The following is an 11,899-nucleotide window of genomic DNA, read 5'->3' on the forward strand; positions in this document are numbered from 1 at the left end:
GGGCGCGGGGTGGGCGCGGGGTGGGCGCGGGGCGCGGGGCCGGGCCGGGCCGGGCGGCGGGCGCGGGGGGCGGGCGGCCGCTTTCTGGGTCAGGGCGGCGGGCGGGGGGCTGGAGCGCCGGCCCCGGAGGGTGGGACGAGGGTGGGGACGGGGCGGGGAGCCCGCGGCGGGGCTCCGGCCTCCTTAACCCTCGGCGGCCCGGGCGGGAGGCGGCGCCACCCCCACCCCGGTGACGTGGCCGCGCCGCACCGCCCCGCACCCCCGCCCACCCCGCCCCCCACCCCAGGGCGCTGCGGGGCTGCGGGGCGGCGGGGCGGCGGGGCGGCGGGGCGGCGGCAGGCCGGGCGGCGGCGCCCGAGGCTCCTTTGTGTGGCGGGGACAGTAGTCAGGCCGCGCTGGGGACGCGGAGGCGACCTGTCTGCACCCGGGGCGGGGGGCGCCGTGGAAACAGACAGCCACGACGGGGCCACCCGCCCGGAGACCCCACGACAGGGCCACCCGCCCGGAGACCCCCCCTCACTTCTCACGCGGTGCCACCCGCCCGGAGACCCCACGACAGGGGGCCACCCGCCCGGAGACCCCCCCTCACTTCTCACACGGTGCCACCCGCCCAGAGACCCCACGACACAACGTGTCACCCACCCAGAGACCCCCCTCACTTGTCACACGGTGTCACCCACCCAGAAACCCCCCTCACTTGTCACACGGTGCCACCCACCCGGAGACCCCACGACAGGGCCACCCGCCCGGAGACCCCCCCTCACTTGTCACGCGGTGCCACCCGCCCGGAGACCCCACGACAGGGCCACCCGCCCGGAGACCCCCCCTCACTTCTCACGCGGTGCCACCCGCCCGGAGACCCCACGACATGCGGTGCCACCCACCCAGAGACCCCCCCTCACTTGTCACGCGGTGTCACCCACCCGGAGACCCCACGACACGCGGTGTCACCCACCTGGCACCCACCTGGTGACTCCAGGGAGTATGAATGGTGAGCCCAGGCTGGGACCGAGCGGGAACACCAGCACGTCTCCTGAGAGCAGCGTGGAGGTGAGCAGTTGCAGGGGTGTGCAAGGCTGTCCTGGCGAGAGGCCCTGGGTTTGAGCCCGGCACCCGGTGGGAAGCCCGTGATCCAGGGCCCCCACTGGCAGAGCTGCCTGCCCCGCCACCCCCAGTCCCTGCAGACTCCCTGACCAGCTCTGGCCAGCTCACCCACGGAGCTTTCCTGCCCAGAGCCCCTTCCGAAGCATCGGGCTGCAAGAGGAAGGTAGAGAAAGTGGAGAGACATGTGGGAGGGATCAGGAGCAAAGTGGCTCACAAGCATGTACACGCACAGACACGCGTGTGCACGCACACGACTCAGAACTGAGGCCCGGCACTCCCCTCTAGCTCCTGCCGGACTCCAGGCCTCCGGTGGGCAGGGCAGCACCACGGCCGGGCACCAGCCCTGGACGCCCACCAGCTCCAAGTGGCCGCAGGCCCTGGTGCCCCATGGCCGTGCCTGCCAGACAGGCCCCTTCCCTTTCCTCCTTGGCTTCGGTCTCTGGTGACCACCATCACCGTGCACAGAGGATTGGGCTGACGTGGGGAAGCGTCCTGTCCTGTGACCAGCTGCCGGTGCTTCATAACTGCCAGGTGTCTTTTCATGATTTATTTATTAATTTAATGACACACACACACACACACACACACACACACACCTGGTTGAGCGCACATGCTACAATACTCAAGGCCCCGGGTTTGAGGCCATGGTCCCCACCTGCAGGGGCGAAGCTTCATGAGTGGTGAAGCAGGGCTGCTGGTGTCTGTCTGTCTCTCTTCCTCTCTATCTCCCCCTTCCTTTTCGATTTCTCGCTGTCTCTATCCAATAAATAAATAAACATAATACATAAAGAGAGAAAGAGAGAGCCCAGAGCCCTGCTCAGCTCTGGCTAATGGTGGTGCTGAGGATTGAACCTGGGACCTCAGAGCCTCAGGCAGGAGAGTCTTTTGCAGAACCACTATGATGCCTTCCCAGTCTTCCTCCTCCTCCTCTTATTCTTCTTCTTATCACTATTATTAATTTTCCCCAGAGCCCTGCTCTACTCTGACTTATGGTGATGCTGGGGGTTGAACCTAGGACCTCAGAGCCTCAGGCAGGAGAGCCATGCAGAACCACTGTGCTGCCTCCCCAGTCTTATTATTTTATTTTTTCCCCAGAGCCCTACTGAGCTCTGTCTGATGGTGGTGCTGGGGACTGAATCTGAGGCCTCAGAGCCTCAGGCAGGAGGGTCTTTTGCAGCCCCCGTGCCGTCTCCCAGCCCCTGTGTGAGCTGCAGCACAGACTATGTCTTCTTCCTGCCCCCAGGCCACGGTGCACATTCTCCTCTAGTGATTTTAAATGACCTCAGCTTTCTCATTTAGGTCTTTGATCCACGTTGATTTCCGGCAGCGATCCCCTGAATCTTTTCTCTCTTCTCTCTCTCTCTCTTTTTTCTCTTTTTTTAATATTTATTTTATTTATTTATTCCCTTTTGTTGCCCTTGTTGTTTTATTATTGTTGTTGGATAGGACAGAGAGAAATGGAGAGAGGAGGGGAAGACAGAGACGGGGAGAGAAAGACAGACACCTGCAGACCTGCTTCACCGCCTGTGAAGCGACTCCCCCCCACCCCCGGCAGGTGGCGAACCCGGGGGCTCGAATAGGACAGAGAGAAATTGAGAGAGGAGGGATCCTTATGCTGGTCCTTGTGCTTTGTGACATGTGCACTTAACCCACTGACCCACTGCACTACTGCCTGGCCCTTCAGTTGAATTCTTTCCTTCTATTTTATTATTATTATTATTTTATTTATTATTATTATTTTTAAAATATTTATTTCCTTTTTGTTGCTCTTGTTGTTTTTATAGTTGTTGTAGTTATTATTATTGTTATTGATGTCATCGTTGTTGGATAGGACAGAGAGATGGAGAGAGGAAGGGAAGACAGAGAGGGGAGAGAAAGACAGACACCTGCAGACCTGCTTCACCACCTGGGAAGCGACTCCCCTGCAGGTGGAGAGCTGGGGGCTCGAACCGGGATCCTTACGCTAGTCCTTGTGCTTTGTACCACATGCGCCTAACCTGCTACGCCACCACCCAACTCCCTTTATTTTTTTAAATATTTATTTATTCCCTTTTGTTGCCCTTGTTGTAGTTATTATTGTTGTTATTATTGATGTCGATGTTGTTAGAGAAGACAGAGAGAAACGCCAGATCACCCCTCTCCCCCCTCGGCCTATCAGGCAGCATCCCCCTCCCACCCATCAGGCCTCCCCTTAGCCTCACGCTGGCCCTTGCTACTCTTCCATATCATTCCCTCTCTTACTCCAGTTCTTTTAAAAATGCCTGCATGAGATCATTCAGGTTTCTGCCCAAAAGGTTTCTGTTCACCCCTACACTGCTATTCCCCTGACAGAAATGGAGTCTTTAACAGACATTGACCCATTTAAATATGGCCATCAGATAAAAAGAAAGGGGGAGAAGTCGGGAAATTGTGAGGATGTGGTAGAGCCTGGCAGGGCTTGACCCGAGGAGTGCGTCTATCCTGTCAGTCTCTCTCTCTACTGAGAGGTAGAGCAAGGAGGGACAGGAGTAACCCCAAAGGTGTGTCCCGTCTTATCGGACTCCCTGCCTCACAAAGCGCCCCGCATTCCTGATACTATGGCCATTAGATAAGAATAAAAGGGGGAAATGTTGGGAAATTGTGAGGATGGGGTTAAGCTCGGCAGGGCTTGACTTAAGGGGACATCCATCCTCTCATGCATCCTTATCAGACTTATCACCTACATACATCATCTACATCTGTTTTGCCTGAAAGATCCCCACCCATTCCATTCCTTTGTTCTATCTTCTTTCTACCTTCTAGACCCTCCCTGCCTGCAGGGTATTATTTTTCCTGCCAGTTAAAACCCTCGCAACAGTTGCTAAGACAGTTCCTACCTTCCCAGCCCCTTTTGCCTTTCTCCACCCCTTTCCAAACCATGTCAAGCCACTTCCATTTCCGACTTGCCACTTCCGGGTCTACTGTTTAAAAGCCTGGGCTCTCTGTTCAATAAAGAATTGAATTGCCCCGCTGCCACAAGTCTGTCCCTGAGTCATCTCCCTCACATCGCTGAGTGAGCAGCAGCCCAGGCTGGCTCCGGTCGAATTCTCTCCAACCCAGAGAGTATGTGCCTGGGAAGAGGCACCCCCACTCTAGCCCGGCAAGATAGGACAGAGAAATGGAGAGAGGAGGGGAAGACAGAGAGGGGGAGAGAAAGACAGACACCTGCAGACCTGCTTCACCACCTGGGAAGCGACTCCCCTGCAGGTGGGGAGCCGGGGGCTCTACCGGAATCCTTACGCCGGTCCTTGTGCTTTGTGCCACATGCGCTTAACCTGCTGCACTACTGCCTGACCCCCCGACTCTTGTTTTTAAAAGTTAAGTTAGGAGTCCGGGTGGCGGTGCACCTGGTTGAGCACACACATTACAGTGCACAAGAACCTGGGCTCAAGCTCCTGGTCCCCACCTACTTGGGAGCTTCATGAGTGGTGAAGCAGGGCTGCAGGTGTCTGTCTCTCTCTCTCTCTTTTTAATATTTTATTTATTTATCAGGGTAGAGGCAGAGAGAAATTGAGAAGGGAGAGGAAGATAGAGAAGGACAGAAACAGAGAGACACCAGCAGCCCTGCTCCACCACTCGTGAAGCTTTCCCCCTACAGGTGGGGAGCAGGGGCTCAAGTCCCTGGTCCTTCTGCACTGTAACATGTGGGCTCAACCAGGTGCGCCACCATCCGGCCCCTCTCTTTCCCTCTCTATCTCCCCTCCCCTCTCAATTTCTCTGTCTCTACCCAATAAATAAGATATAAAAATGCTTTTTTAAAAAAAGTTAAGTCAAGGGAGTCAGGCGGTAACGCAGCGGGTTAAGTACACGTGGCGCAAAGCACAAGGACCAGTGGAAGGATCCTGGTTCGAGGCCCCGGCTCCCCACCTGCAGGGGAGTCGCTTCACAGGCGGTGAAGCAGGTCTGCAGGTGTCTGTCTTTCTCTCCCCCTCTCTGTCTTCCCCTCCTCTCTCCATTTCTCTCTGTCCTATCCAACAACAACAACAACAATAAAACAACAAGGGCAACAAAAGGGAACAAATAAATATTTTTAAAAAGTTAAGTCAAAAATTGAACATGTGTTTTGATGTGGGTAAGTGGTGAGTTAGCGGCATGTGACTTTTGAGAGTGGCCTCCTGGAGGGCCAGGCGGGGGTGCACCCAGGTAAGCACACTTAGTACTAAGCACAAGGACCTGCGCAAGGATCTAGGTTCCAGCCCCCAGATCCCCACCTGCAGGGGGGAAGCTTTACGAGCAGTGAAGCAGGTGTCTATCTTTGTCTCGTCCTCTCAATCTCCCCCTCCCCTCTCAATTTCTCCCTGTCCTATCCAAAAACATCTAAAAATTGGCCTCTAGGAGCAGTGGATTCATAGTGCTGGCAGCAAACCCCAGCGATAACCCTGGAGGCAAAAAATAATAATAAAAATGAGGCAGTCGGGCGGTAGCACAGCAGGTTAAGCGTACGTGGCGCAAAGCGCAAGGACTGGCGTAAGGATCCCGGTTCGAGCCCCCGGCTCCCCACCTGCAGGGGAGTCGCTTCACAGGCGGTGAAGCAGGTCTGCAGGTGTCTGTCTTTCTCTCCCCCTCTGTCTTCCCCTCCTCTATCCATGTCTCTCTGTCCTATCCAACAACGACGACATCAGTAACAACAACAATAATAACTACATAGGCAAAAAAAAAAAAGGGAATAAATAAATAAAAATGTTTAAAAGAATTCAAAAATTAAATAAAATAAGAAATTAAAAAGAGCCCAGGAAGGACCTGTCATGGCACGGAGCAGCGGGGGCATAGCTGAGGTCCGGGCCTGAGGGAACAGGGTGGGTGCCCCGTTCCTGCAGAAAAGGGAGAGAGAAGCAGAGGGTCTGCTCCCTGAGACAAGCATGGTGACACGCTTCCCTGTAATGTGTACACTTAACCAGCTGCGCCACTGCCTGGGCCCCTGGCTTGTGGTGTTACAGGGGCTTGAACCTGGGACTTTGGAGCCTCAGGCACGGGAGTCTCTTTATATAACCATTATTCTATCTACCTTCCACCCCCTCTTAGTTTCTGTCTGTCTCTATCCAATAAATAGAAGAGTAAGGTAAGTCAGTAAATATGACCACCGCCCCGCGTGACAGTCCGTATGCCCACTCTCTCGCTCCATCTGCCACCGCCCCGCGTGACAGTCCGTATACCCGCTCTCTCCCTCCATCTGCCACCGCCCCGCGTGACAGTCCGTATGCCCGCTCTCTCCCTCCATCTGCCACCGCCCCGCGTGACAGTCCGTATACCCGCTCTCTCCCTCCATTTGCCATTTCTTTTTTTTTTTTTTTAATTTTTTATTTAAGAAAGGATTAGTGAACAAAAGCATAAGGTAGGAGGGGTACAACTCCACACAATTCCCAACACCCAATCCCTATAACCCACCCCCTCCCCTGACAGCTTTCCCATTCTCTATCCCTCTGGGAGCATGGACCCAGGGTCCTTGAGGGTTGCAGAAGGTAGAAGGTCTGGCTTCTGTAATTGCTTCCCCGCTGAACATGGACGTTGACTGGTCAGTCCATACTCCCAGTCTGCCTCTCTCTTTCCCTAGTGGGGTGTGACTCTGGGGAAGCTGAGCTCCAGGACACATTGGTGGAGTCTTCAATCCAGGGAAGCCTGGCCAGCATCCTGGTGGCATCTGGAACCTGGTGATTGAAAACAGAGTTAACATATGAAGCCAAACAATTTGTTGAGCAATCATGGATCCCAAGCTTGGAATAGTGGAGAGGAAGTGTTAGGGAGGTACTCACTGCAAACTCTAGTGTAGTCCTGCTTTCAGGTATATATTTTGCAGTAGTTTATGGATACGTGTGCACATAAGCTCTCTCTCACAGAAACTGGTGTATATCTAGGTTATGGGACTTTGTTGGAAAGTGAACTACCTGAGATGAAATTAGAGTATACTATGAAAGGAAAGGTCTCACCCGAGTAATGAAGCTGAAGGGTTGTCATTCCACACGTGAAGTCTCTGGATACATTCTGAGGTGAAGCATGTTGAGGTAGCAATCGTTGCCTTGGTTAGGTTGTGATCGGCAGATGCAATGTTATTTGGTTTGGATTGGGAGATGCATACGGGAAAGTGGGCCCTATCCAAGGGTTCCAGGACTGGGGGAAGTAGGGGCTCTATAGTGAAGATGTGAGGTTCCTGCTGTCTTAGGGTTCAAAGAGACACTCAATAGTTAATATTATCATCACATTATTTGTTAATTGGGTTAACTTTGAAAAGTCCCTTTGTTATGGTTTGCTGGACAGTACCCAGTATCTTGTATATAGCTGTGCTATTGGAAGCTTCTAATCTACTTGGTCTAGGCTTTTGAGAGAGTCCACATATCAAATACATAGCCTATATATTAAAAAGATTCAGTTTGTCTTTTTGCCATTTCTGCCTTCCCATTTTTATTTCTTGGAGAGCAGCTAGAGAGGGAGGCAGCACGGCACCTCTCTGCTGTCCATGGAGCTGCCCCAGGCCCTGCGTGGTGCTCTCAGGTGGTGCTAGGGCTGCCCCCCAGGGCCTCATGTGTCCTCTGTCACCCAGCCCTGTTCTGGCCCCAGGGCGCAGGTTTTCAGAGGAGAACCCTCAGGGAGCCAGAGATGGTTTGGGATCCTCTCTCGTTGGCCCTTTTTGCTGCTCAAAAGAACGTCTCTGCGCTCAGCCAGGAGCTTCCTGAAATGTTCCCGGGAGGAGGGAGCCACCTGGTGGGTGTCAGCCGCTCGCTGGGGTGGGGGGTGTGGGCGACCGCTGGCTGAGCGCCTGGTGACAGCAGGTGGCCCCAGGGGCAGGATGGTGGGTGAGGACCCCGGTACAAAAACAGATTATGGGGCCAGGCAGTGGCGCACCTGGTTAAGCGCTCACATTACAGGACCCAGGTTCAAGCCCCGGCTCCCCACCTGCAGGGGGAAAGCTTCACGAGTGGTGGAGCAGGGCTGCAGATGTCTCTCTATCTCTCTCAATTTCTGACTGACTCTATCCAATAAATAAATAAATGAAAGAAAGAAACTAAGAGGGGAAGGGAGATAGAGAGGGAGAGAGACCTGCTTTATTGCTCATGAAGCCTCCCCCATTGGTGGGGACGGGGACTTGAACCCGGGTCCTCGTGCACTGTAACGTGTGCGCTCCACTGGGTGCACCGCCACCCATCCCCAAGAGACAAATCGCAGCTCTGTCCACCCCCAGCCCTGGGAGCAAAGGCGACCTCACACGCGTCTGGGTCCTCTGGCCGTGGGCCTGAGGCTATTGTGCTGCTGGTAGCCATGGGATGGCAGGCTGTGGGTCAGTGGCCCAGCTCGGGCCTGTGGGGACATAGTCACGTGTGAGAGGCAACAGGCCCAGCTGTGGGGGGGGGTGGGGGTGAACAGGAGGCAGGAGCCCAGGGCCCGGACCCAGGAGGAACAGAGCTAACCTGTATCCTCATGTCCCCAGGAGGCCAGAGGTCAGCTGGGCTCAGGCTCCTGGAGCTGCCTCTGGACTTAGATTTATTTTATTTTATTTTATTTTATTAGTAGTAGTAGTAGTAGTATTGCCTCCAGAGTTATCACTGGGGCCTGGTGTCAGCACTGTGAACCCACTGCTTCTAGAGGTTATTTTTTCCATTCTATTTTATTCAGTAGGACAGAGAGCAATTGAGAGGAGAGGGGGAGATAGGGAGAGAGAGAGAGAGAAAGATAGACAACTGCAGGCCTGCTTCGCTGCTTGTGAAGCTTTCCCTTGCAGGTGGAAGCAGGGCTTGAACCTGGGTCCTTGTGCTTTATGGTGTTGTGTGCACTCAGTCAGGTGCACGCCACCAGCCTCTCTTGTCGGAGCATGAGGTCCTCTCTCTGGACGACAGGACACACGCTGTCCTCTCTGAGGACCCAGCTGTCAGAGGCCTGCCGTCCAGTCTGTGAGCAGCTGTGACTGGGAGGCAGGAAAGCCCGGGGTTCAGCCGGGGCGGCAAGCCCCCAGACCTGCTTTCAGGTAAAGAAGCAGGGGTCTCGGGGCCGGGCGGTGCCACAACCAGCTGCTCCCATCAGTGTGCAAGGACCCTGTTCGAGGCCCCAGCCCCCACCTGCAGGGGAGAAGCTTCATCAACAGTGGAGCAAGACTACAGGCCTTTGTCTCTTCCTCTCCCCCCCCCCTTGATTCCTCTGTCTCTATCTGAAATCAATTAATTGATTAAAGAAAAAAAGAAGCAGGTCTCTAACACACCTCCCTTTGGGGCGTGTCCCAGCCCCCTCCCCTGAATGTGGGTTTCACTCAGAGACCGGCCCCTGGTGCTTGGAATGTTCTAGAAGCCACCAGAGTGCCTGCCTGCCTGCCTGCCAGTCTGCCCGGCCCACTCCCGGGGGCCCCTTGTTCAGGGAGGTGGCTGCTGTCACAAGGAAGAGGCTGTGCAGCCAGACCCACACACAGACCACCTCCTGGGACCCAGACCCCCTGCCACGCTCTGCTCCCCGGCCCACACAGGGACCAGAGGCCACTACCTGTCTGCTGTTGTCCTGAGCCACTCAGTCGGGGACGTTCTCACACAGGGACAGCGGGGAGGGGGCGCCAGAGGGGACTCTGGTCCGGGAAAATTCCCTCGGCCCAGCCACTCCACAAGCTCTGCACCGCTCCCTTCCTCCCTTCCTCTTTCCTTTCATTGTTTAAAGCTTCTTTAGTGACGTTGTTTATTTATTTACATGTTTTCCTTGATTGGGGGATTAATGTTTCACATTTTGGCAGTGAATACAATAGTTGGTACATGCATAACATTTCTCAGTTTTCCACATAACAGTACAGCCCCCACTAGGTCCTCTGTCAGCCTTTTCCAGGACCTGAACTCTCCCCCCCCACACACCCCAGAGTCTTTTTTTTTTAATTTCTTTATTGGGGAATTAATGTTTTACATTCAACAGTAAGTACAATAGTTTGTACATGCACAACATTTCCCAATTTTCCATGTAACAATACAACCCCCACTAGGTCCTCTGTCATCCTTTTTGGACCTGTATTCTCCCCCTACCCACCCCAGAGTCTTTTACTTTGGTGCGATACGCCAAGACATTTGTTTATTTTAATGAGATACAGAGAGAACCCAGAGCCCTGCTCAGCTCTGGCTGATGGTAGTGCCAGGGTTTGATCCTGGGACCTCACAGCTTCAGGCAGGAGAGTCTTTTATAGAAAGACTCCCCAGCCGTCTCCCCCTCTCCTTATTATTATTATTGTTGTTTTTGTTATTTTAACCCAGAAACAGAGCCCTGCTCAGCTCTGGCTGATGGTGACGTTGGAGTTTGAACCTGGGACCTCTGAGCCTCAGTCAGGAGAGTCTTTTATAGAACCACTGTGCTGTCTCCCAGCCGCCTCATTATTCCTGTTACTCTTCCTCCTTCTGCTTTTACTATTACTATTACTACTATTCTGATGATGATGATTTAACCCAGAAACAGAGCCCTGCTCAGCCCTGGCTGATGGTAATGCCAAGGTTTGAACCTGGGACCTCAGAGCTTCAGGCAGGAGAGTCTTCTGTAGAATCACCATGGTGTCTCCCCAGCCTCACCTTTTCCTTTAAGATCAAAACTCTATGTGTTTATTTTAATGACAGAGTGTGAGGGGCAGGGGACAGAGAGCCCTCAGCTCTGGCGGTGGAGACGTCAAACACCCTGTGGTCCACACTCGCATTGGGACCCCAGTCTCTGGCCACATGGCGGATGGAAGGAAGGAGTCATGCTGTGAGAGAAGATTGAGCTCCAGGAGAGCTGACAGGACAGAGACAGGAAGGGAAGAGACGGGGGGTGGGGGGACTCAGACCAGCTGTGGCCCACTGGGGCCGGGCCGGACATGGGGAGGGGCTCAGCTTGCTGGAGGAGGGTCAGGGCGCTGGGTGTGATGACAGAAAACTGCTCATGGGACACCTGCTGTCTTGTGACTCACTACCCGCCCCCCGGAGATCTTCAAGAACAAAATGGCAGAGAGCCTGCCCTCAGGCCCGGGACTGTTAGCCTGGTTATGAGGAGAAGGTGGCCAGACCCCACCACCCAGTTCCGTCCGAACCAGAGCGGGTCCGCCTCAGCACGGAGCGTCTCCGAGGTTCTGTCATGGCCTCATGCGAATGTGAGCGTGGGGCCAGGGGATGCACAGTGGTTACACAGACTACTCAGACGTCCAGCCCCGGTACCACTAGAAGCCCGAGCTGAGCAGTGCTCTGGCTGAAGATAAACAAGTGACCTTCAGGGGACTCGGGCGGTGGCGCAGCGGGCTAAGCGCACGTGGCGCAAAGCGCAGGGACCGGCGTAAGGATTCCAGTTCCCCCGGCTCCCCACCTGCAGGGGAGTCACTTCACAGGCGGTGAGGCAGGTCTGCAGGTGTCTGTCTTTCTCTCCCCCTCTCTGTCTTCCCCTCCTCTCTCCATTTCTCTCTGTCCTGTCCAACAACGATGACATCAATAACAACAACCAGAACTACATCAACAATTTAAAAAAGGCAACAAGAGGGAAAATAAATAAATAAATTTAAAAAAAATGAATTAAAAAAAATAATAAATGACGTTCAAAAAGAAGAAAAATGGGGGGAGGGGGTGGGATATGGAGATTGGGCGGTGGGAATAAAAAAAAAAAAAGAAGAAGAAAAATGTCACGGGGGTGACTTCTCCCAAGGAGAGGCGGTCACAGCTTCCAGAACATAAGCCATCGCTCAGCTGGACCTTGCTTCTCCAAGCCCCACAGTCCATTTCAGCTGTGCTGGAGAAAAGGAAAAGGTTGCAAAGTTGCAAGAAGTTGGAATGATTCAGTGCCCAAGGTCAGCAGCCCTGTGTCCTAGTCC

The 11,899-nt window shown here is 54.3% G+C and overlaps 1 protein-coding gene across 1 annotated transcript in view; it reads left to right on the top strand.

Moving 5' to 3' along the window:
• SCLT1 (sodium channel and clathrin linker 1) overlaps positions 1 to 11,899 on the top strand; it is a 243,932-nt gene that overhangs the window by 63,979 nt on the left and 168,054 nt on the right. The window lies entirely within an intron of this gene.

This window comes from Erinaceus europaeus, chromosome 19 (genome assembly GCF_950295315.1).
Source record: "Erinaceus europaeus chromosome 19, mEriEur2.1, whole genome shotgun sequence".
NCBI classification, from domain to species: domain Eukaryota; kingdom Metazoa; phylum Chordata; class Mammalia; order Eulipotyphla; family Erinaceidae; genus Erinaceus; species Erinaceus europaeus.